The following is a 24,751-nucleotide window of genomic DNA, read 5'->3' on the forward strand; positions in this document are numbered from 1 at the left end:
TTTCCTCATGCCCTAGATAGGAGAAATAATTTGAGAAACAAAGATGAATGGGATAAGGAACTTGATGATTTATTTTGTCTAAGGATGAATAAAATTATCAATGAAGTAGGGCATGCATGGTGGGCTACCACAACTGAGGAAATAGTGAAAGCCCAAATATTCTTGTAAACAATAGTTTGTTGATATTAACAAGGAAGCTAAATATGTTATCAAGAAACAATTGGATATTCTACATTTTGATGAGCGAGATGATGCACTTTACAACAAGTGGATGGTGGATATTGCTTCTAGTGAGCAACTAGAAGAAGTTAAAAGTGATGATGATGAAATGCATGAAAATGAATTACAAATTATCCATCCACTTCTATCAACACCTAGAAAAGAAGAAGGGTAGTCATCTCATGCTAAAGATATAATGGATCAGTTAGATGACACAAAAAACATAGAATCAAGGGTAACTATCACCTTGGTAACACATGATGATATGATAAAAAATGCTAGAGTGGATGTGAAGTTGCATGAATTGAAACCTCACACATCACTGGCAAGATTAGCAGCCACATATGCTAAGGATTCAAAATAGCAGCCAATCAAGAAATCGGCAATATAAAATGATGTAACAGAAAGGGACCCACAAAAGGAATGTTTAATGCACAAATCATTTTGTTAATCACAATTTTTTCTTTTTTTTGATAGGTGTATGTAAATGTCTCTTGTAAGAGACACCTATTAGTTCTCTATGCCTTAAGCTTGTTGCATCTCACATTATATAAGTGAGATTCTTGGGCTAGAGAGTGGGTCCAATTTCTAATGCATTTTTAGTTTCATACTTAGGATGTTTTTCGGGATAGTCTTTAAGAAAAAAACTTTATAGTATATTTTCTCTAGAAATTTTAGGAGAATACATCAATATCAAATAATCTTTGTGTCTCTTTCTTAGGTCATCCTAAATTTACTACAATTGTGCACAATTTTCAAGGACAATTAATACAAGTTTTGGGTTGTCCCCATATCAATTTTTATTTAATTTTGTCTCCTTTGTTGTTACTTAGTTATTTTGAGATTTTGTGAGTAAAGCTTGCTCAATTGAATACAATTCATTTAGGTTGTATGTCAATTCATTACTACTTTTAATTCAATGAACTAAGTAAATGCTTTTGATGAATTTGATTGGTTTGTCATGGTAATAGAAAGGGTGTCTATAAGAATGAACCTCAGTAAGAATTGTTGATAATATTTGTTGTAAGGAAATAGATTAGATCTACAAATTGGAGTAGACATTGAATCCCAATGGAATAGGAACTGATCAAAATTTACTCAGTCTGTAGATAGGTATAGTATGAAGAATCATCAAATCTAAAATCACAATTAGCTTTAATTTAATTTTCTTGAAGATTTTCAAAGATGGTCAGCACTTTTTTGCATGGAATGTTTTAGCCTTAGTTAGCCACTCATGCTAGAAACACTTGCAAATCTACAGAAGAATTTTGACCAAATCTATTATATGGGATGTGTTTATTTAAAATTTCAGAATCATGCATGTATTTGAGGATATGATATGAGAATTAGAATGAAACTAAAATAATTCTCATATAGTAACTTCCAATCATAAATCATCCCCTAGGTATACCCACCCTCATTTTGTAGAGCCTAAAGTGTAAAAAACCATCCTTAGTTTTCTTGAAGTTAGGTCCAAATGGTTTGTACATGTAATTGTTCATAGGAATTGGCTAATCCTTAAGTTGTGTGAGAAATATCAATTTGGTATTGAACCTTTTGTTTTTTAGTAGTTTTAAAACACCAACAGATGGAAAGACGGAAAAAGATGATAATATCATAAAACAAATGAGACAACAATGGGTTCCAAAGTTTATTGAGAATTAAAGTCCAAGAAATGATGATCAAGTTACTCAAGAATTGGGTGACTCCAACATTTCCACTAGATTTCACATAAAAGAACTAGAACTGTGATACTCAAGAAGACATCTAACCTTAGTTCTAGTTGAAATATTGAAAGGTCCAAATTAGTATTTAAGATGTAAAGGGATCATCAAGAGAATGGTGCTAGTTTTTACCAAGTTACTATCTTACTGAGCTAGGCCATGTTGTAGATCTTGTCAAGCAAGGTTAGGAGTAACTAAATTTTATTTGATTATTGAATCATGGAAAACTCTACTGAGCATTCAATGTAAGTGAAGTGGATGATACAATAGTCTAGAGGAAGGATGTGCCTATTTTGTATCAGATTAATGAATATATTGCTGAAATGGGAGAGAACTATGTAAGTATTATGGACAACTATTTTCATGCATTTAAAGAGAAAATGAATAAGAGATTTGGAATTCAAAGGAAGTCATTTGAGGATTATAAATATGAATTTTGTTTCATGGTGGATAGTGACAAAGTGTACATTCAGGTAGTTAGGCCAAAAATAGTATCACTAAAACCTCTAGGATATGAGGTGAACATTGATGAGATCAAAGATATAATTGAAGCATTGTTGAATGAGCCTATTGATCCTAACATTTCTTACTTTTGCACATATGATGAGACAAAGGCTAGGATAGAACCAGAAATCAAACATCCTCAAATGGTTAACAAGGGAAAGAAGAGGATTGCCAAACTGAAAACCAATTCCACTCTCTTGTTAACTAAAGGGAAAGGAGAGGATGAAGAAGTAAAAGATGAAGAAAAATTAAAGGATGAAGAGTCACTAAAGAATAAAGGTAAGGTAATCATTACCAAACCTTCCAAGACATCTACTGCTATGTTCACTAGAAGATCATCTAGGAAGAAAGCAAATAAAGAAGGAGGAGACATAATCCTCAAGAGGTCTCCACGCACTTTTAAGGAAAGAATATCATAATTAGAATTAGAATCTAGCATTACAAATTTCAATGCATTGAAGTGTGAGTCTAGGATTGTAGAGGAGTAGAAGTAGATAGAAGATGTATTAATATCAAAGATAGGTAAGTGGAAGTACTAACCTGACTAGCTAGCTCAATAGATTCTAAATGCTTTAATGGAAAAGATTCAGTCAAGATGGGAGAATGGCATGAAGACTGCAAAAGATATATATGAGTAGACCCTAAGACAAATCATGCCATGTCTAGAAGAGAAGGAGTTAAAGGAACCTTTGAAGAAAAATGAAGAAAAGTTGACTTTGAGATTCAATACTTGTCTTATTCTATTGAAAGACATTGAGCATGTTGTGAAGAATGCTACAAATACATGGAAGAATGTCTATCTTCTTCACAATCCAAGTGATTTTTTTGTTAATGTAAGTGACATGGATGATGATCAAGAAAAAGATGAAGAGGTTGACAATGAATAAGTTGCTCATTTTGTTAATGTAGATGATGAAGAGGGGGGGCAAGAAGCTACTGAGGAAGACTTACAAGATGTACCAAATACTAAGGTGATTGACCTAGTAAAGATTGTTGTAGTGGTTATAGCCTCCCTTCCTCATTCTCAAAAAAAAACATTGAAAACACCCAAAGAAATATTTAGTAAGATTGATTGTGACCAGCATTAAGAGCACAAGCACTCAATCAATCTTTGGTCCCATCCAGCTCAACACATCATTGACTAAAGTGGAAAGCACTTCATATACCAAGCTACAATCCATTCCCTTCATGTTAGTTTTGGTGATGCCAGTTATTTCTTCTACTAGTATTTCTACTAGTATTCCAACAATTGGTATTACATCAATAAGTCAAGTATCAATTTTTTTAGCAGGTCCTACCATATCTTCAATTATTTCTATTCCTACTATGCAATTAATATGTGCAATGATAGTTGAAACCAAACCTTAGCCAAGAATAAGATATTTGGGTAAAGGAAAAGGGAAGGAAGAAGATATAGTTCTTGATGAGGAGATTGTCATTGCCAAATGGGACATCTAAAATCTAAATCTTGATCAAATGCACATTTTTGGTGAAATCCTTTGAAAGAAAGCTAAGCAACAGAGGCTTAGAGGGGAAAGGAACAAGGAACTCAAAATAATTAAAGATTCCAAGAATATCCTTGCAAGCGCTTTAAACGTAGAGGTTGATACTTCTCAACCAATTTTGAACTAGCTAGCAAAAGCAATCAAAAGATATAATGAAGATTTGGATGGGTAGGATAAACCATTGCAGAGAGTTGATAAGAAGTTTGAGAGTAACGTTTTAGAACTTATTGCTCAAAAAATTGCAATTCAGCAAGTACAATTATCTACTATCCTAAGCTAACTAGAGATCTACTACAATTATGTATCTTCTCTATTTGGTAAACTATGTTATACATCAATTTTCCCAAAAAAAATAAGGGATGAATTATCAAAAATTGATGAGGATCTAAAGGCAACTACATAGTAATTGCTACTTGGCTTGAGTTCAAGCTCTATCCACTTTTATAATATCAAATTCTTAAACGAAAGGCAGACAAAATTATTGAGAGAAGAAGCAAGAAGAAGAGCTTGATTGATAGATATTTAGGATATGATTCTCCTAAACATGGATGTAATGCAAAAACACATTGCACATTAAAAAATGCTCATCCATGACAATAACATCTCCATTGTAGACCATATGATAGAATTGGCAGTAGAAATATAGATTGCATTGCACACATGAAAAGTGTTGTAAGAGAATTGGGATAAGAATTTGGCACTTATATTAAAGGTACATTCAAATTTCTTGTCACAATTTGGCATTACTGTATAAAATATATAGCATAAATCTTTGAAATTAATGTCAAAAAGGAGGAGAAGATTAGAGAAGATGTAAGGAGAAAGGGGGGGGGGGAATTGCAGACTGTATATGTATTATGTAAAGGAAGATGTATAGAAAAGAGGAGAAAATGTATATATCAGATATATATAGTATACTATATATTATGTATGGAGGAGCATTATACTCTATTATGTATACATTTATAGCTCTTACAAAATAAATTTTGAAAAATTTCAAAAATAGTATACTCTATCAAGTTGGAGACATAAGATGATTGATAAAGATGTTATTGAACATTTTTGAATTTAGTTTTGATTGATAACTATTTTTGTCACTAATGCCAAAAGGGGAGATTGTTGACATTACAGTCATATTTGTTATTAGTGACATGCACTTATTTAGGTTGTGAGCATATACTAAGCTTATTGTATAGTTAATAGTGTTAACTAAGCATTTTAGTTTTCACCAAGCTTTATAGTTGCTATCGAGTCCTTTGGAAAAAATTTAGTTTGTGCTAGGAAGTTACTACAAAAGTTATTGATCATTAGTGTAAACCAAGCATCTCAGTATATGTTGAGTTTACCAGTGTAAATCAAGTCTTGTAGTGCTTATCAAGTTTGCAGTTGATATGATGTGAGTCTAGTGTTAACTAAGTCACTTAGTGTTAACCAAGTGACTAAGTTTATACTGGGCTCATAGAGAATCTAGTATTGACTGAGCTATGTAGTAAGAATAAAGTGAATCAGTGTATATGCCAATTTTCATAGTATTCACTGAGTCACCAGTGCAGATTGAGTTGAAGACTACTTGGAAGTGATTAGTAAGGACCATGCTTCTACGTCTATTGAGTGCATGACAATGTCGATCATTAACAGTGGATGCCAAGTATCAGAACTTTACCAAGCCAGTCTGCAAAACCTAAGTTTCTACACTTTGGCCAACTTTTTTTATTTTTGTGTAAACTTATATTGTGGCCAACTTTGTAATTTTGTAATTGGATTGGTATATATGTAATGTCTTGTATCACATCCAATGAATGGAATGGAATGAATATATTAAGAAGAGAAGAGAACCTTATAGAGCCTACAGAAGTATAATGAGCAAAAAAAAATTATCTATCAAAGCAAGGTGATTTATACACTTAGAAGAATCTCATTTAGCAAACAAAGTAACAGATTAGAATCCAACAACTATTTCATCCTAATAGGTGGATCAATCAAATCCTTTAACAAGGTAGACCTAACAGTCTTGTATAAATTTCTTTACTGATTGCATACTTCATTGTATGTTTATAAAAACTTTTACAAGGTGGACCTTGTAGTCCTTATTGCTCCTAACAGGGTAGATTATCATAAGAAATCATTATAACCTTTAACAAGCCAACTTTATAGTACAATACCAAAGCTTGTGGGTATCATCCCCACCCTAGTTTTAATTTCTATTTGGACGATTTTTGGGTCACCAAATAGTTTATCTAAAGTGTTATAAGTGCTTTAATGTTTTTAGTTTCTCATGCATGCAATTAGATTAGAATACATATGAAGAATTAATTGCTATTTAAGGATTAAGTTTTATTGGTTATTGATTCACCCCTCCCCTCTTAGTAACTTAGCCTATCATAATATTTCCAATAGTTGCTATGTTTGGGTTGATGTATCAAGAATCTATATACCATCTTCTTCATCACTCTACTCATTCTTTGTTGGTTCCATTTGAAATGACCTAGAAAAATATACTGACCACTTGCCAAAAAGGGCATTATCAGGCATACTAAAACTTAAAATTTCTTGTAATTTTCTTAAAATATCCTCTACTATTTTCTCTATTTCATTAAAATCTTTTTGTAGAGAATCAAAGAAAAGTTGTACCTAAACAATCTCTTTATTTGACTTTGCAAACCAAATATGATCTTTTTCTTTCAAAACCTTATTTAGTCTAAGGTTAAATAACTCCTCTAACTCCTTACTCCAATCCTTTTTGTCTCTTAATTATACTAAGGTTTTGAATGCATGAGGAAATAACTTATAATGTCTACTCAAATAATTTTCAAAATAGTTATTCATTCTTTTTCGCACCATAACCCCATTGTTGTTAAAATCAAATAGGGCATTTTCCATATTAAAACTCTTCTCTATTTAATCATCAAATTGAAAAATATTCAAGCAACATAACATGTTGATTTCACTATTCCTATTGATCCACTTATTCAAAAGTGTTGGTGTAAATAAGTATTTTCTATTTACACTTACTTAAGTTTACTTAGGTTAATGCATATATTTTATTATTTATTTATTAGACACCACTGATTTGTGTGCTACACCATTGTAGGCTTATCCTCACATCATCACATTTAATTCCATGCTTAATGGAGGATAATCCATATCTAGTGGACATGCGCCTAGTTGTATGATTTATCATGATGCTGACTTCTATGCATTCTAGAAGATCTCCTGAGGCCTTTATATATAGGCACTCATAGTGTACTCTTGATATGGTAGTTATGGAATATTGAATGAATATCATCATTTTAATTATACTCACTCATTGGACTTCTATTGTTCTTATGTTTGAGATCCTTGGTCTTGGGTCAATTCTAGCCTAAGCCAAATTCTTACATGGTATTAGAGCTAAGGGAGATTCTCTACACATAGTCATTAAAGACCATTCATGCTTCAGTACCTCGACCCAAATTCAAAGGATTTGCACAAATTAGGAGTGTCTAGAGCTAATTTCAACCTTGCCATTACATCTAGAGCATCGATTCAGTGAAGATCAACTATAAATTTTCCTATGTTGGGTGAAAGTTGATCATGAGGTAAAACAAATTTGCAAATTGCAACCTAGAGGCCCCGATTTGCAGTTCAGGTATGTTCATTTTCAGATTTAATTTTAGATCTGAATTAATTGATTTTTTAGATCTGAATTAATTTTTTTCTCTACATTTTATTTTTTGAATTGGTATTTTTAGATTTGTTAATTGCACTGGCAAAGAAATTTTTTTAGCCAAACCAAGCAGTGATACCCTAGCTCAGTTCTATGATTTTGGTAGAATATTCAAATTTATTATTTCATAAGGATATTTATCATATTTTTAGTGGCCATTTTCCTCTCAAATTTGAGGAGAATATTCTCAAAAATCAAGCATAGAGCAGAGGACCCACCCACCCTTGCACTACATTTTCGATGGCCCTCTTTTCACATACTAGCGAGAGCCTCTCCACTGGTGGGAATTTTTTTCTTAACAACCATAGAGGATTCTTTTTAAAGAGGGCATATAGTGCTGTCCCCACCAATGTGGGACAAAGATTAATAAATCTGATAGTGATCTATTACTAGTGGCATGAAACTTTAACAAAAATTGGCCACGAATCTCTATACAGCATGACTGCCACGTGTTTAGAACCCCTACACTTTCTACCATGTGGCATAATTTAAGCTACTCCAACTAAAGCTGCCCACATAGTCATAAAGACATGGAAACATTATACTAGGTCAACTTACCAGCACACTCATCATATGCTGTGTCTAGTTAGCCCCTGCGTGGACATCCGTGTCACCTCCATTGACCACATCGATGCCAACTGTAAACATGGTCAAACAATCCTATCGGTGACACGTGGTAGGACACATCATTTTTTTCCTCCCTTGACTGTATAGTCTATACAATATGGACATACATATCTGTACATGTTGACATCATCCGAGGGCTCGGGCATGTTGATGTCATCATTTCATGAGCCTAAATTTGATGGCTATCTAATTGTCATTCTATGCCAAATTTGAACTATAGTGATGGTCATACGATTGTCAAATTTAACCCTATGATTTGTTGATGCAACCCCTCTCCAAATTGATTTTGGTTTTTTTAGTCCGACTTCCAGAGGCCATAACTCAAACATACAGACTCGAAATTATGTGCAATATTTTTTGAAATGGGGTGGAATTTCTTAAAATTTTCAATGGTGTAGCTTTTATCTAGTTTTGGTGCATGGATTTGTTAGAATTTGCATTTTTTGTCAACTATACCTACATAATCCTACATTTTACAACTTGAAACACTCCATATGGGAACATCTGGAGTGTAAAAAAGGTTCCATTTTTTTGAAAGTACATTATTTTTCATCTAGTTTCTAGACCCTTAGTCAGATTGTAGGGTTGTGTGGACAAAAGTGTCCCTTTTAGCAATAGGGCATTTCTTTGCTTTATAATACTTCAAAATTGTAGCACATTGTAAAGCTCAAATTTTTAATGTATTAAGAGGTTGTAACAAGAAAAATTAGAAGTCCATGAAGGCCAAAATTGGCAAGTAGCCCATTGTAATCACACTAATAATAAAGTGCCCAAAAGAATCTATTTTTGGGGGGTTACTTGATTTAGTGAAAAGGGGGGGTGTTCATGGTGTTGTGTTATCTCTTTTTTGCACTTTTCTTTCATTTTGTACATTATGGGAAACTTTAAGTTTCCTAAATTAATTCCACATAACTATGCTACATAGTCTATCAAAATATGGTATTACTTAATGCATAATGGAGTTTCAAAATTTGTAGACGATACTCTTCCTAAACCAATAGGTACTATTGTTTTAGCAAGTGATATTTCAGCTTGTGTAGCAATGGATAGGAAAACCCTAGGTGATATATGTTTTGGGGTAGATGATAAGATCATGTATCAAATCAAGAAGTGTTCTACATCCAAGGAAGCTTGGGATACCCTCAAAAACCTTTATCGTAAAGTGTCTGAAGAGGATGTGTTCTAAATTGAAGATGAGCCTATCTCCTTAGATGCTAAGTCATATGACTCCATACAAGATTTCATCATCAAGGTGAACAAACTAAGGGTAAAGCTTATTTATCATGGGAGTTCTATCAAAGCTGAAAAATTGATCTATCTCATACGTAACAAGCTGCCATTAGGGTATTCCACATTTGTATCTTCTTTTAACACCTCAAAGACTACCTTAGGGTTTGCCTATAAGAAAGTCAATTTTGATGAATATGCTAAATTGTTGGATGATGAAGAAAAGAAGTTGAAATCAATGGGGATTCTCAAATCACCTCAATCTAAAGCGTTGGTGGCCAACAATGAGGGTTCTCAAAATTCAGCTAGATAGTCTTTAAATCAAGGAAAGGGTAATAAGAAGAAATGGAAGAATAAATCAGAGGATGTAGAATAGATAGCACCACAATCCAATGAACAAGGAAAGTCCTTGAATTCCAACAAGAAGGGGACAACAATAAGAATAAGAAAAAGTGCACTTATTATAAGAAATTGGGTCATGAAGAGCATGAATGTTATCTTAAGAAGATTGATGAGTTGACCAACATCATGAAGAGACATAATGTACCATTGCTTAATGCTTATAAGGATAAAGCATCTTCTTCAGCTTCAAAAGGCAAAGGGAAAGAACTCATGGCTAATTCAAACTCTTCAAAGGAATGGATATTTGACTTAGGTGCCTCTTATCAAACTCTTTAAAGGAAGATCTTTCTTCAATGAAGTAGTCAAATGTACCACACATCTTTGTGGGAAATGATAGCAAAATGGAAGTTGAATGAAAAGGAAATGTGGAGATGGAAAATGGAGAGTTTCAATATGTTCTGTATGTTCCAAACCTAAGTTCAAATCTCCTATCAATCTACCAAATCACTCACATCGGAGATGGATATAGAGTTGAATTCCTTCCAGACTTAGTAAAGGTGCAAAAGCTTAAAGATAACTCATTGGTTCCAATGGGGAAAGTGAATCATAAGAAAAGGTTGTACACTTTCTCCCATTTTGTACCCAAGTCTCCTTCACAAGCCTTGTTAGTTCAATCAAATTCAAACATGCAATTATGGCATAAGTAGTATGGTCATCTTGACTTCTACTATCTTTAGCAACTTTGCACATACAAAATGGTCAAAGGTCTACCTCAAATCAGAATTTCCAAAGGTGAATGTTCAATAGATTTAGTGGATATGCATCTAGAGGGGAAGTTATAGAAAGGGAAGTCTTTAAGAGCACTAGGTGTTCTACAGATGGTTGACATGGTATTAGCAAGTCCTTCTGCATTTAGCTAGGGTTTCTACATATTGACTTTTTTTGATGACTTTTCAAGATACACTTGGGTCTTTTTTCTTCATAATAAGAATGAAGTGTTGGACAAGTTTCTAGCCTTAAACACTCATGTAGAATAGAAATCTAGAAAGGCCATCAAAGTTCTCAGAATGGATAATGGAAGCATTTTTGTGAATAGAAGACTTATGGAATTTTTCAAATTTGCGGGAATTAATCTTTAGACTTTGTCAGCATTTAGTTTGCATAAGACAAATATTGCAGCATTGAGGATCTAAACTCTTAAGTCTATGGCAAGTTACATGATACAAGCCAAGCCTCTAGATCAATCATTAGAATTTGAAGCAATCCCAAGTGCCACTCACATTCTTAATCATTCTTCTCATCCAACCTTAGATGGAAAAACTCCTTTTGAGGTATGGTGTGGCAGAAAACCTATTGTGACACACTTCAGAGTCTTTGATTGTCCTACATGAGCAAATATATCTTCTAGGGGTTGCAAGGCTCTATCATCTTGGCCTTTTACCTTCATTGGTTATGAAGATAGTATGAAGGCATACAAACTTCTAGATCTAAAGACACATCAAATTTTTGTGGAGAACAATGTTCATTTTGAGGAAAGTTTATCCAACTCATCCTCTACTTATCTCTACACATCATATAATGTGGAAACAGATAGTGACACTAGCTATAGTGCTTCAATAGATTAAAAAATGTGGGGTTGTAAGAATTTGTCTTAGGCCAAAATTCACCCAAGACTAAGGAACTCAAACACAAACACAATAGTAGACCAATGAGAGAGTATGATTAGAATGACTATATTCATTCAATATGCCATAACTACCATATCAACAGTACACTAGGAGTGCCTATATATAAAGGCCTCAGGAGAGCTTCGAGAATGCATAGAAGTTAGCATCATGATAAGTCATAAAAATAGACATATGTCCACCAGATATGGTTTATCCTCCATTAAGCACAGAATTAAGTGTGATGATTTGAGGATAAGCTTACAATGGTGTATCACACAAATTAGTGGTGTCTAATGAATAAATAATAAAATATATGCATAAACCTAAGTAAAATTAAGTAAGTGTAAATAGTAAATACTTATTTACACCAACAAAAAGTTACCTCAAGGTGGCTTCATCTTTGTTCAATTCATCTCTTATGTTCACCAATGTTTACATGTGTGTACAGAAAGTGGGCTAGGCTACCTTGTTTATCAAAAAAAATTAAATCATAGGTGCTATTTTTTCTTCATATTGAGCATCCAAGTCCATATTCATTTCCCATAATTTCATCTTTCCCTCTTCTAGTTCTTTAGCTATATAGACTTGATGTTGTTTTGGGGTAGTTGGTAGTTCTACAATAAGATTTGTATTGAAGGGTAGCACTGGAGAGTGAGAATAAGTAATTCTTGGTTTCCCTTACTCTCCTAATTTCATTTTCCCCAAGTTCTTATCCATTTGAGAAACTTGAGCACCTAATTGTTGTATTATGTTCCCTCTCTCTTCATATACTACCAATCATTTGATACAATTGATTAATTGTGTGTTGTCTTTGATGTTACAAAAATGTCATATCAATTGACAATTAGTGCATGCTAAGCTCACTTGGTTAGTGAAGACAATTTTCCTATTCAACCGAGCATTCCGAGTCTACTCTGTGCATAAGGTAGTTTCTATTGAGCTCACTCGGGCATTGAAGGAACGTAAGCAAAAAAGAGTGTTAATTGAGCTCACTCAGTTAATAAAGGGAAAGTTGAAAGAGTCAGTGTTAATTGACATTATTCAATTAACAAAGGATTTTTTTATCTGAGCTTCTATTGGTTAACACAAGAAATTGCTTCAGAATCAGTTTCTACCAAGTAGGGTTGGTTATCAAAATATTTTCTTATTTTGGCATGTAAAGCTTAATTACTTTACCTCTTGATTCTAGCTGACTAAGGTGATGAATATTGGCTATTCTAATTTTTATTTGAGCTAACTCGACAATCTGAAAGGTATAAGTAAAAGGTCAAGTTGTGATTTCAAAGTGTGCATGTAATTTGAATAAGTTGAAAGAGATAAGAAGAGGAAGCAAACTTGATGCAGATATCCTTGTGGAATAGAAATGTATTATTTAATTAGGGAAGGATCAAGTATAAACTAGAGTAGAGATTTGTAATCAGCAATTCAGTTGGATCACAAATTAGGTCATTTCATTATTGTTCTCTAACCATTGTAGTAGTGAACTAAGATCTCTTATTATAGCTGGTTTAATAGCCATTTATAAATCGTCTAATATGGTGACAATTCCATTGAATTCTATCAAGACCTTTCGCAAGGCAACTCCTAATAGGGTGATTAAATTCTTTAACAAGGTCACACCTAACAATGTATTTTGTAACCTTTAATAGGGTTGGCTCCTAATAGGGCTCACTTTAGAAGAGTGAAAAATAGTAACTAGTTACATTGGTGGTTTTTTCCAAATTGGGTTTCCATGTTAAATCCTAGGGTCTTATGTTTTCCTATTATTTCTTTCATTCTTGAAAGTATTTATTGATAACATCTTAAGATTTACTAATGTAATTCACATTATGAATTTATCGAGTTAAAATATTTTTTCTAAGTTTACCAAGTTTAAGTAGTAATTAGTTTTATCAGTCTAAATTTTATAGATGACATCCAAGGGATCTAGGATTTATTTTAGTGGTAACTGATTCAGCCCCCCTCTTAGTTTCTCCTCTTATATTTCTAACAATTGGTGTTAGAGATTTTGGTGCTTGTAGAGAAGGTTTCAAGGACCAAAGATAAAGATCAGGATGTCTTACAAAAGAGAGACTCCAAAGTTGAATAGAGACAACTTTGCAACATGGCAAGGACTTATGAGGCTTCATCTAGCTACTACCAGTAATTTAGGATGAAAATATCTTAATGAAGAATATAAAAATCCCATTAGAACATTATTAGTTGATTATATTTCTAAAATTAATAACCATAATGTCATGATGATTGACACTGCATCTGCTCTTAGTTATGTTGAATTTGATGAGATCAAAGATTGTAAAACTACTTTTGATATGTGGAAAAACTTGAAAGAAATCTATGGAGAAGATGACAATGTAAGAAGAGCCAAAATAGAAAGTCTTAGAGGAAAATTTAATCAAATGAGGATGAGGGAAGATGAAAATGTTGCAAAATATGTGGAAAGAATCAAGGCCAATGTTAGTGCATCTAGAGGAGAAATCAAAAAAGAAACTATTATTAGTAAAGTTCTCAAAACATTGCTTCCTATCTATGCAATTAGAGTGTCTACTATTCAAGAAAAGAGATGTGACACAAATAGCAAGTTCAGTTTGGATGCCCTAGTAGGAAGATTGACAACTTTTGAACTAGACAACTTTGAGAACTATGCTCCTGCTTCCAAGAATATTGAGTTAGCATTTGAAACTAAACTATCACACAAAGAAAAAGGCAAGAAAATAAAAGATAATCAATTAGAAAGCAAGGAAGAAACTAAAGAAAGTTCAAACAATGGTCTTGAAATTTTTGAAGCTCTACTTACAAAGAAATATTCTAGGAGAAAAGGGAAGTATAAAAGTAAGATCCCTCTAATATGTTTTTCTTGTGAAGAAATTAGTCTTATTGCTCCTAGATGTCCGAAAAAAGAAGGCAAGGAAGAAAATAAAATCCATAAGTTCAAAGGAAAGAAAGAATAAAAAAGTCACAAATCCTACAAAGAAAAAGGTAAGAAAACTTGTTTTATGGCTAAAGATTCTGATAACAGTGAAGATAAAATAGTATATATTTCTATAAAAGATGAATCTAATGATGAAGGAGATAAGATGGCATGTGTCTCTCATGTTAGAAAAATGACACATCGATCATAGATAGAGGATGTTCTTACCATATGACTGGAGAGAAAAATAAATTCGAACATTTTGAGCACTATGATAGAGGTAGTGTAAGGTTTGGGAATAATGAACCCTGTTACATAAAAGGGAAAGGCTAAATCTCATTAACCAATGAACTTGTATGTGACAATGCCTATGGAGTTGAAGGACTAAAACATAATTTAATGAGTGTGGCACAACTAAACAACATTGGATTCAAGGTAGAATTCATGAATGGCAAGGAAAGATTACTAGATAACCAAGGAAATTTGATTGGATCAACCAAGAAAACAAAAGGTAACCTATTTTATCTTGATCTTGGTGATTGTTCATGTTTCATTACTCAAGTAGAAGAAAGTTGGCTATGGAATAGAAGACTATGTCATGTAAACTTTGATAATATGACCAAGATTAGCAAACTCAAAGGGGTAAGAGGTCCTAGTTTGAAGAAACCTAATGTTGGATTGTTCAAGAATTGCCAAACTTGTAAAATGGGAAAGATTAGTTTTAAAAGAAAAATCTATTATTTAGAATATGTCTTGGAAATTGTGCATACTAATTTGTGTGGACCCATTGGAATAGAAAATTATAATGGACAAAAGTTTTTCATTATTTTTGTTGATGATTATTCAAGAATGAAGACTATTAAGTATCTTAAAGGAAAGTTAGAAGCTTTTGAGAAATTCAAATGGTATCTAGCTAGAGTAGAAAAAGAATTTGAAAAAAGATTGAAATGCTTAAGAATAGATAGAGGTAATGAATTCATCTCAAATGAATTCAACAATTTTTGCATTGAAAGAGGAATCAAAAGACAAGTATCAACCCTTGGTACTCCTAGCAGAATGGAATAGCTAAAAGAAGAAATAGACCTATCATGGATTGTGTAAGGAAACTAATGATTAAAAAGAATGTTGCTATCAAATACTGGAAGGAAGTTATTAGCACTACAATTCATACTTTGAACGAGTTCAGTTGAAGAAGGACTCAAACAAAACTCCCTATGAGCTACGGTATGGCTACAAATCCAATGTAACTTACTTGAAAGTATTTGGCAGAAAATGTTATATCTTGAAAGAATCTAGAAAAGGAAAATGTTATGTAAAAGTGATGTAGGTATATTTCTAGGATATTTCTGCAGAAGGAAAGCATACAAATGTTTGAATTTGTCCACTCACAAAATGATAAAAAGTGCACATGTAAGAATTGATGAGTTTGTAGAAAATCCTAAAGAAGAAAGCAAAAAGGAGCTAGAGGACTATAGAAGATTTTTCTACTATGAACCTGATACATTGCCAAACAAATTTGATAAAAAGGAGACTTCATCTCCCAAGCTCTCCAAATCTCCATTAGCTACCAAGTTGTAGGAAGTACAAACTAAGTCATAAGGACCCAAGTCACATTTAGAGGCTACTGAGTTATTGCATACCAAGTCTAAAGAACCTAAGCCATAGATAGAAGGACCCAAGGTAGAAGTTGAGATCCAAAATGAAGACAGTGCAACTCATTCAAAAGTCAAAGACCCTGTATTGGCTAAATATGTTAGGAGGCATCATGCATCTGATCATATTATTGGAGATAATTTTGATGCAAAAATGACAAGAAGCAAACTAAAAGGTACATGTTTACTTGCTGAATTTGAACCTATGAATTTTAAAGGTGCACTAGGAAATGTAAGTTGGATTGAGCCTATGAATGAAGAAATAGAGCAAATAGAAAAGAATAAAACATGGACTCTTGTACCTAGGCCCAAAGATAAAAATGTAATTGGTACAAAATGGATATTCAAAAATAAGCTTAATGAAGATGGAAAGGTGTTAAGAAACAAAACAAGGTTTTTATGTAAAGGTTACTCTCAAGAAGAAGGTACTGATTATGGTGAAATGTTTGCCCCTATTGCAAGATTAAAAGGTGTTACAACTTTACTAGCTTATGCAACTAAAAAAGGATTCAAAGTATATTGGATGGATGTTAAATTTGCATTTTTGAATGGAATACTTGATGAAGAAGTTTACATTGAGAAGCCAAAAGGTTTTTTTGATCAAAAAAAAAGGGACATGGTCTGAAAATTACACAAATCCCTATATGGTCTAAAATAGGCTCCTAGACCATGGTATGAAAGACTACATAACTATTTGATATTGATTGTTTTTTAAATAAAAAATGATAACAACAACCTATACATCAAGGAAGGACCAGATAAGAAGATTCTGTTGGTAGAAATTTTTTTTGGATGATATTCTATTCATAGGAAATGACGATTTATGCAAGGCATTTTTAGAACAAATGAATAAAGAATTTGAAATGTCCATGTTAGGTAAAATAAAATTCTTTCTTGGGTTCCGAATACAACAAAATAGAAATGGTATCTATATCACTCGATCTAAGTACATCAAAGAGATACTCAAGAAATTTGGAATGGAAGATTCAAAACCAATTGGAACCCCCATATAAACTAGACTTAAGCTTACAAAAGATAATGACTCCAAAGAAGTAGATTAGACCCTTTATAGATCAATGATTGCGAAACTATAGTATGTGATACATACAATGCCCGATATTACCTTAGTAGTTGGGATAGTAGCAAGATTCTCAGCTAAACCTAGAGAAAACCACATGATGGCATTAAAAAGAATCTTGAGATATCTAAAAGGTACTAAAGACTATGGCTTATGGTACAAACTTTGAGAAAACCTAGACCTAAAAGTAATTACTAATGCTGATTGGGCAAGAGATCTTGTTGATAGAAAAAGTACTAGTGGTGAAGCATTCTTTCTTGATAAAAGGATGGTATCCTGGACACGCAAGAAGCAAAACTACACATCTCATTCCATAATAGAAGTATAATATGTAGTAGCAGCAGTGAATTATTCTATCATTGTTTGGTTCAAATAGTTGTTGGAATGAATGAAGGTTGAAATCAAAGAGCCAAAAGTGATGTATTGTGATAACAAAAGTGCAATAAACATATCAAAGAATCCAATAATACATTCCAAAATAAAGCACATTGCTATCAAATATCACTTTGTAAGAGAATTAGTATAGGACAAAGAAATTAGATTAGAATACATGCATACAAAAGAACAAATTGCAGATATATTTAGAAAGCCATTACCTAAGGATCCACTTTTGTATCAAAGATTTAAGGTAGGGGTCATTTCCTTATCTGAAGCTCACTAGATAAGGTTTAATGATGCATAAATAGGAACCAAGTTAAATATCAATTAGTTGATGTAGTATTGACAAGGACATATTCCAGATGAATCTATACTCAAGGTACATTGGTACTAATCAGAATTGTCTTTAACATGTGTTTTCAAAGAGGGGGAAGTTTACTATTATATCTTTCTAAAATTTTGTAGAGGCAAAAGTTATATAGTTCCTTCATAGAGGGAGTATACTAAAATCAAAGAGGGAGAAACTTTCTAATAGAGGAAGTCTTGTTCTCAAAATTTTATTGTGCTATGACATGTTGTATTGCCATCAATGCCAAAGGGAAAGTTGAAGAGAGTTAGTGTTAACTGAGCTCACTTGGTTACCAAAGGAATTTTGTAAGTTCATAGTGAACTAAGCTTCTCTTGGTTAACACACAAAGTTTCTTTAGAATCAGTTTGTACCAAGCATGGTTGGCTACCAAAGGATTTTTTTATTTTGGCATATAAAGCTTAATTAGTTTACCTATTGATTCTAGCCAGCTAAGCAGATGAATATTGGCTATTCTAACTTTTATTTGAGATGACTTGATAATTTGAAAGGTATAAATAAAAGGTTAAGTTGTGATGTCAATGTGTGTGTGTGATTTGAATGAGTTGAAAGAGATAAGAAGAGGAAGTGAACTTGAATCAGATATCCTTGTGGAATAGAAAAATATTATTTGATCAAGGAAGGATCAAGTATGAACCAGAGCAAAGATCTATAATCAGCAATTTAGTTGCATCACAAATTAGGTTATTTCATTGTTACTCTCTAACCATTGTAGGAGTGAACTAAAATATCTTAATAGAGTTGGTTTAACAACCATTTATAAATCCTCTAACAAGGTGGCAATTCCATTGAATTATTTCAAGACCTTTTGAAAGGCCACTCCTAATAGGGTGATTAAATCATTTAATAGGGTCACACCTAACAATGTGTTTTGTAACCTTTAATAGGGTTGGCTCCTAATAGGGCTCACTTTAGAAGATTGAAAAACAATAACTAGTTACATTGGTGGTTTTCCCAAAATTGGGTTTCCACATTAAATCCCTATGTCTGATGTTTTCATGATATTTCTTTCATGCTTGCAAGTAATTACTGATAACAGCTTAAGATTTACTAATGTAATTTGCACTATGCATTTACCGAGTTACAACAATTTCTGTGTTTATCAAGTTTTAGAAGTAATCAATTTTAACAATCTAAATTTTATAGTTGACATCGAAGGGATTTGGGATTTATTTTAGTGGTAACTAATTCACCCCCCATCTCAATTACTTCTCTTATGTTTCCAACACCAATACCTTTTCAAATATATCATTCAACTCTAAGAATTTCTTCTTCTCTTTTGTAGAAACTCCAATTAAAAAATCAACCACTTGTTTGGTCATTATGGAAACCTTTTAAGTATGCACTTTGTCTATCCTTTAGACAATAGGGCTACTTGTGTGCTCAAAATCTGCAATTTCTTGTATTCTACTTTTGTCCCTTTTTGGGTGGACCACATCACTAAAGCCTGATGGTCATCACTATATTTCAACCCTTTATGGCTAAAAACTAATGATACTTCTCCTCCAAAAAAATTGAGCAAATGCCCTTGATTTAATAAAATTTTCATCATCTAAAAATTTCTTATATGCTTTTCCCACCACTGGATCAATTTCTCTTCCTTTATCATCTTCCAGAATGAGGGCTACCATAGGTATAGGGGGATCTTGTATGGCTTCTACCTCCACATATAATTTGGTAATTATCATGTCACCCTCCCCTACCATTTGTTTTAGCTATTCCCTTAAAGATACTTCATCTTCTATGTGTAGGCGAGTTTTTGTAGGGGAGTACTCTTCTATCATACAAGAAGAACCTTGTCCTAATATCTATCTTTTTGAAATAGGTACAATAGGTGCAGGAGGTGGGCTCTTAGAAAATTATCTTTTATAAAGAGGTATAGGTTGTACACTCTTGGCTACCACATAGCCAGGTCTCCTTTGCAATGTATATTTCCTAAGATTCAAAATTGTCCTACTTGCCAATCTCTTTTCTACCTCAATGGGCTTGTCTTGATACCTTTGGGCTAGAATTTCCTTCTTCTCATTTAGAGATTGCGTGAAGTGAGTAAAATTACTAATAAGCATGTCTATCTTGGCTACATAGTATTTCTTATCAGTAAGGGGTTGTATTTAGGTTCAAAAGAATTTATGAATTCAAGGAATCTACTATATATGTCTTTAGAAAAGTAAAATAAATGTTCATGAGATCTAGCTTTTGTTCTTTCTTTAAAAATATCAGAAAAGCTCTTAGATTCTACAAACCTAGAATGGGACTATGTCATCATATATCTATCTAAAAATTTATCCAAATGCTCTCATCCATCCTTATTGATTAAAAAATTGTGAATAATAGTGAAGCTTGGGAAAATAGTACCTATTGATCGACCCTTGAGCTCTACTTCCTCAAGTCCTCAAATCTGCCACAAAATCTCTATAGTCCTTATATTTAGAGGCACTTGGTATGGTAGTACATGAGGCTTTCCTAAGAAATTATATACCCTAAATATAGTGGAAACTAAATAAGAAATGATATCCCCCAGTTATGACTTACCTTCAAAACTTTTGGATAGTCCTTTGATCTTATCAATTCTAATAAGGGCTGAGGTATTCTAGGAATAGATCTAACCAATATGACCCTCAATTTGGTAGCAAAGTATGTATCAAATTTGACAAAGATGGTATCAGTAACTTCCTAGATCATATCAACACTCTAGAATTAGACAAGAAGCTTCTCTCCTTTCCTTTCAGTTTCCAATTTCATTTCCTTGGAAAAAAAATAGAATGGCCCTTGTACAAACATATATACACAAGCATCGAATACTAGTAGAAGGGATTTTCCATCTTGGCCTTACTTATGCCTATTAACCCATTATGAATTTCCTCTACTAAGTAAGTTGTAAAATCAAAAATTTAACTCCTACAATATTGCAGTGTTTGTGCCATGACAAAAATAATGGAGCCCAGGATGTGATCATGTTCATCCATACCAAAAATATTGTAGAGGGAAAAATATATTACTTGTGCCCTAGGGTTAACATATTTTTTTAGCAATGGCTCTGAGGTGTTTTATGTAACCAAGGGTAATTGTTCTATCTTGACAAAATGTTCCTAAAATGGTCAATTTCTTAGATACACCCTCTGAGCCTCATACCTAGTTTGTAAATCCTCAAAAGAAATTAGTTCATGCAATGCATGATAAAGGTTTAGGTAAAAAACATCCCTGAATAGTTCTAGCACAACCTTAAACAAATTGTGCCCATTTTTATTCTTGACTATCCTAGACATAGGTTGATATCTTTTGAAATTAGAGTCAAGAGATAATCATCAAACAATCCTCCAAGAATTACCAATTTACAAATATAGAACTAGCATACATTACTCAAGAGATTGTCTAGATTTCTTTATGGAAACCACTTCTTAAACAACCCTAGACCTCTAGCAGACACCTTTAAATCCCTTAACTAATTTTCCCTATCATATAAACCCTCGTAATCTACAACCTAGTGTTTTTTGGAGCCAATTCCTTCCCTTTTCCAATATCATTTATCAACTGAGGCAATTGTTTTAAGAAATCATCATGGACATTTCTCTACTGGTAATTCTCTTTTCCAAAAAAATTTTTCATGGAGGCATCTTTTAAAACTTATGCAAACAAAAAGGGTGCAAGAAACACAAGCTTAGCGATCACAAAAATTTCTTACTCACCCACTAAAATGCCTGCAAGAATTTTTTTTGACACCTCGCTACTTGAGAAAACACAATTTCCCCAAATTCTTGCTCTGCTCTAGAAAATTATCATTAAGTATTTGATAATTGATCAAAATTCATGCTTTAACAAAACATTCCTTCCATACAAATAGGCATTAACTAGCATTAATTCTTCAACAATCACTTTTTGGAGCATGTCACAACTTTTAAATCTAGTTGTGGATTTGTCATGATCAGACAACTACATTTTAAACTTGAAAACCCACACCATCATTTGGAAAAAAAATTCCATGTGTCTTTTAGTCATTTTTCCACTTTACATAAAACTTGTGTAGCTTCACTATGTGAGAAGGTGACGATCGTTCAATAATACAAGTTTGACAATTTTGAAATAGTTCTGTGAATGCAACTAAGATGTGACCCCTATGGACATGTGGTGAAATATCACTTTCTTGTTATGACTATTCATTATGCTACTTAAATTTGTGAGAAAGTGATAACCCATTATTTCATTTTAATCAATAGTGATAACACATACTAGTTATAGGTACCTATTTAAGACTCAAGTCCCACCGAAAAACATGTGGTATAATTTTCTTTGTCACTATAACTAAAAGGTTTGCAACTCTACCATGTGAAAAAGAGGCATCCATTGATTGAAGATGATTGGGTGGTTTAGATAAAATTGAATTCCTTAGTGGGTAAAAGTACAAAGTTGTGTCACCTTTCAGGCTGACTTATCAAAATGACCAAATTTCAGTATTTCTATCTAAAAATCAATTTTGTTAAAACATATGATCTAGATAAAAAATTTCTAGCTAAATTATGTATGGTCTCACACTTTTCCTATTGGAAATGGCTATTAAATGCATGTTTTATGCTAGTTTGTATCCAATTACTAAAGAAATAAAATTATTTCATAAAAGTGGCATTTTAATAACTCTTACTATTTTTAATGATTATTTTTAGTAACATATAAACAAAATTTTATAGAGCTTAGAGTCAAGAATGTTCTAATATAGGTTTTATAGTGTTTTAATTAGATATAGTATATTGTAATTAAAAATTTCTACAAGCAGGTATTTTAACACTTTCAAAAATGTTAGTTTTGAGAAAAAAAAAATTTTAATCATATCACAAAAATCTTAAAATTATACGATGTTCTAGAGGAGAGAGACCTCTTCTAGAATGTGTAATTTTTTTCTTGGTTAGAATAGATTTGTTTTGAAAAATGAGGTTGGAGATGAAAACTATTGATTTCAAGTGAGTTGAAATTTGAATCATTATTAAAGAGAAAATATAAGTCTAAAGCTAATTTCTATTTTTGATTATTCTATTTATATATGTTATCTATAACATAGTCTAAGATCAAAAGGAAATAAATGTATTTCCCTATAGTTTTGTAGTAGGAACTAGATCCCCAATTTTCAACATTTTTCAAAAACTAAAATATTGTCTTTAACAATTAGGAAAATATATCAATTCTTATTCCAAATAATTATTAAAAATTATAATCTTAAATTTCATCCATTTCTAGACATTTCATTAGTTTACTTCATTTTCAAATTCAAAATAGTAATACCAAGTTTTATGTCATTGAAAGTGAACAGTTGTATACTTTTGTTAGCATTCTCCTTTACAAAAGGGTGACACAGGTTTGTGCTTTCACCCTAGTGCATGTTATATTTATTAACAAACAACAATGCTCCAAGTGGATAATTTATTGACAACCCTTTTCAAGGACTTTGGTACATGAAGATGACCCACTACTATGTACAGATGTTAGCCTCTCACTTTCTTGCTTTGCTTCAAAAATACACAACTTTAATCATCAAGAAAGTGAGGATCATTGATCAAAAAATTGATCAATGATAGAGAATGAATTTCATACGACTATGTTCCTTTAACAAAATGGGACCCCTTAGAACACATGGAAACCCCTCGTATTCTTGTTTAGCTTATAAGCCTTGCAACTTCAACATGAAAAATAGTGAAGATCATTGATTTGATGACAGATCAATGATAAATAATAAATGTCCAATATCTACTTTGCCCATTGCCCAAAACAAATCATCACTTTCCATGTGTAAAACACTCTAACAGTATTCCTTCCATAATCTGGATTTCAACAAGCTAGCCCACTTTTGGAAATGTGTCATTCAGTTGCATTCTCATGATGTTTAAATTCTATGCAATTTTATTTTGCGAGAATGTGAGAACTACATATCTACATACCATCAATGGATCAACAGAGATATTCAAACCAATCTATAATTCAAATAGTCAAATCAATTAGGACCCTTTAGTACACTATCATTTTGACATATTTTCATATTTTGGCTCAAAAATGCAAATAGGTCCCACTAAAATACATGTGTTAGAAGCTCACATTCTTGCTTTTCTTCAAAGATCAATTGATTATAGGAAACAAGAAAGTGAGAACCCTTTGATCAAAACTAATAAATGGCTCATGAGAAAAGTCACTTGATCAATTATAACAATAAAAAGTGGACAAAGAGGGACATGTGTGACTCAATCATTTTCTCACTTGAATTAGACAAATTGCTACTTTGTCTTGTAAGAAAGCGAGGATCATCAATCTTCTAGGGATTTGACAATTCAAAACAAGACTCATGTGCATGAAAAGGATTATAAAAATGAGCACACTAAACCTTATAATAAAATGGTATATTTCAAAGTAATTACAATTATTGCAAGGGTTTCACATGTATATAAATTTGGAAACTCAAAATAGGGTAAATCACACCTCTAACCTAGGGCACAAAATAACTATGGCAATAAAATTCTATGGATTTTAACTAGGGAAACAAAACTTAGAACACTTAACCCCAATTTTATTTTATCACCTAGGTTTTTTAAGGAACTTTTGCAAACAATTTTGAAAGAAAGAAACCAAGCCAATAGTGCCTTTGTCTCAAGATGATGGATAACCGATATCCATGCAAGAATGTAGAATTTCTAGAAGAAGTAGACTAGATACCTGATTTACTTGACAACTCTGAGAGAGCAACAACACAGGAAGGAAAACTCTACAAGGACTTTAGAAGGATACACATGAGTTTACAAAATATATAGGAAACCTAGACTTCTATTATGGAAAGTTGTACAGGACACACAAAAATTTACAAAATATA

Source organism: Cupressus sempervirens, chromosome 8 (assembly GCF_028749045.1).
Source record: "Cupressus sempervirens isolate cs-2001-9-10 chromosome 8, ASM2874904v1, whole genome shotgun sequence".
Classification (NCBI taxonomy): domain Eukaryota; kingdom Viridiplantae; phylum Streptophyta; class Pinopsida; order Cupressales; family Cupressaceae; genus Cupressus; species Cupressus sempervirens.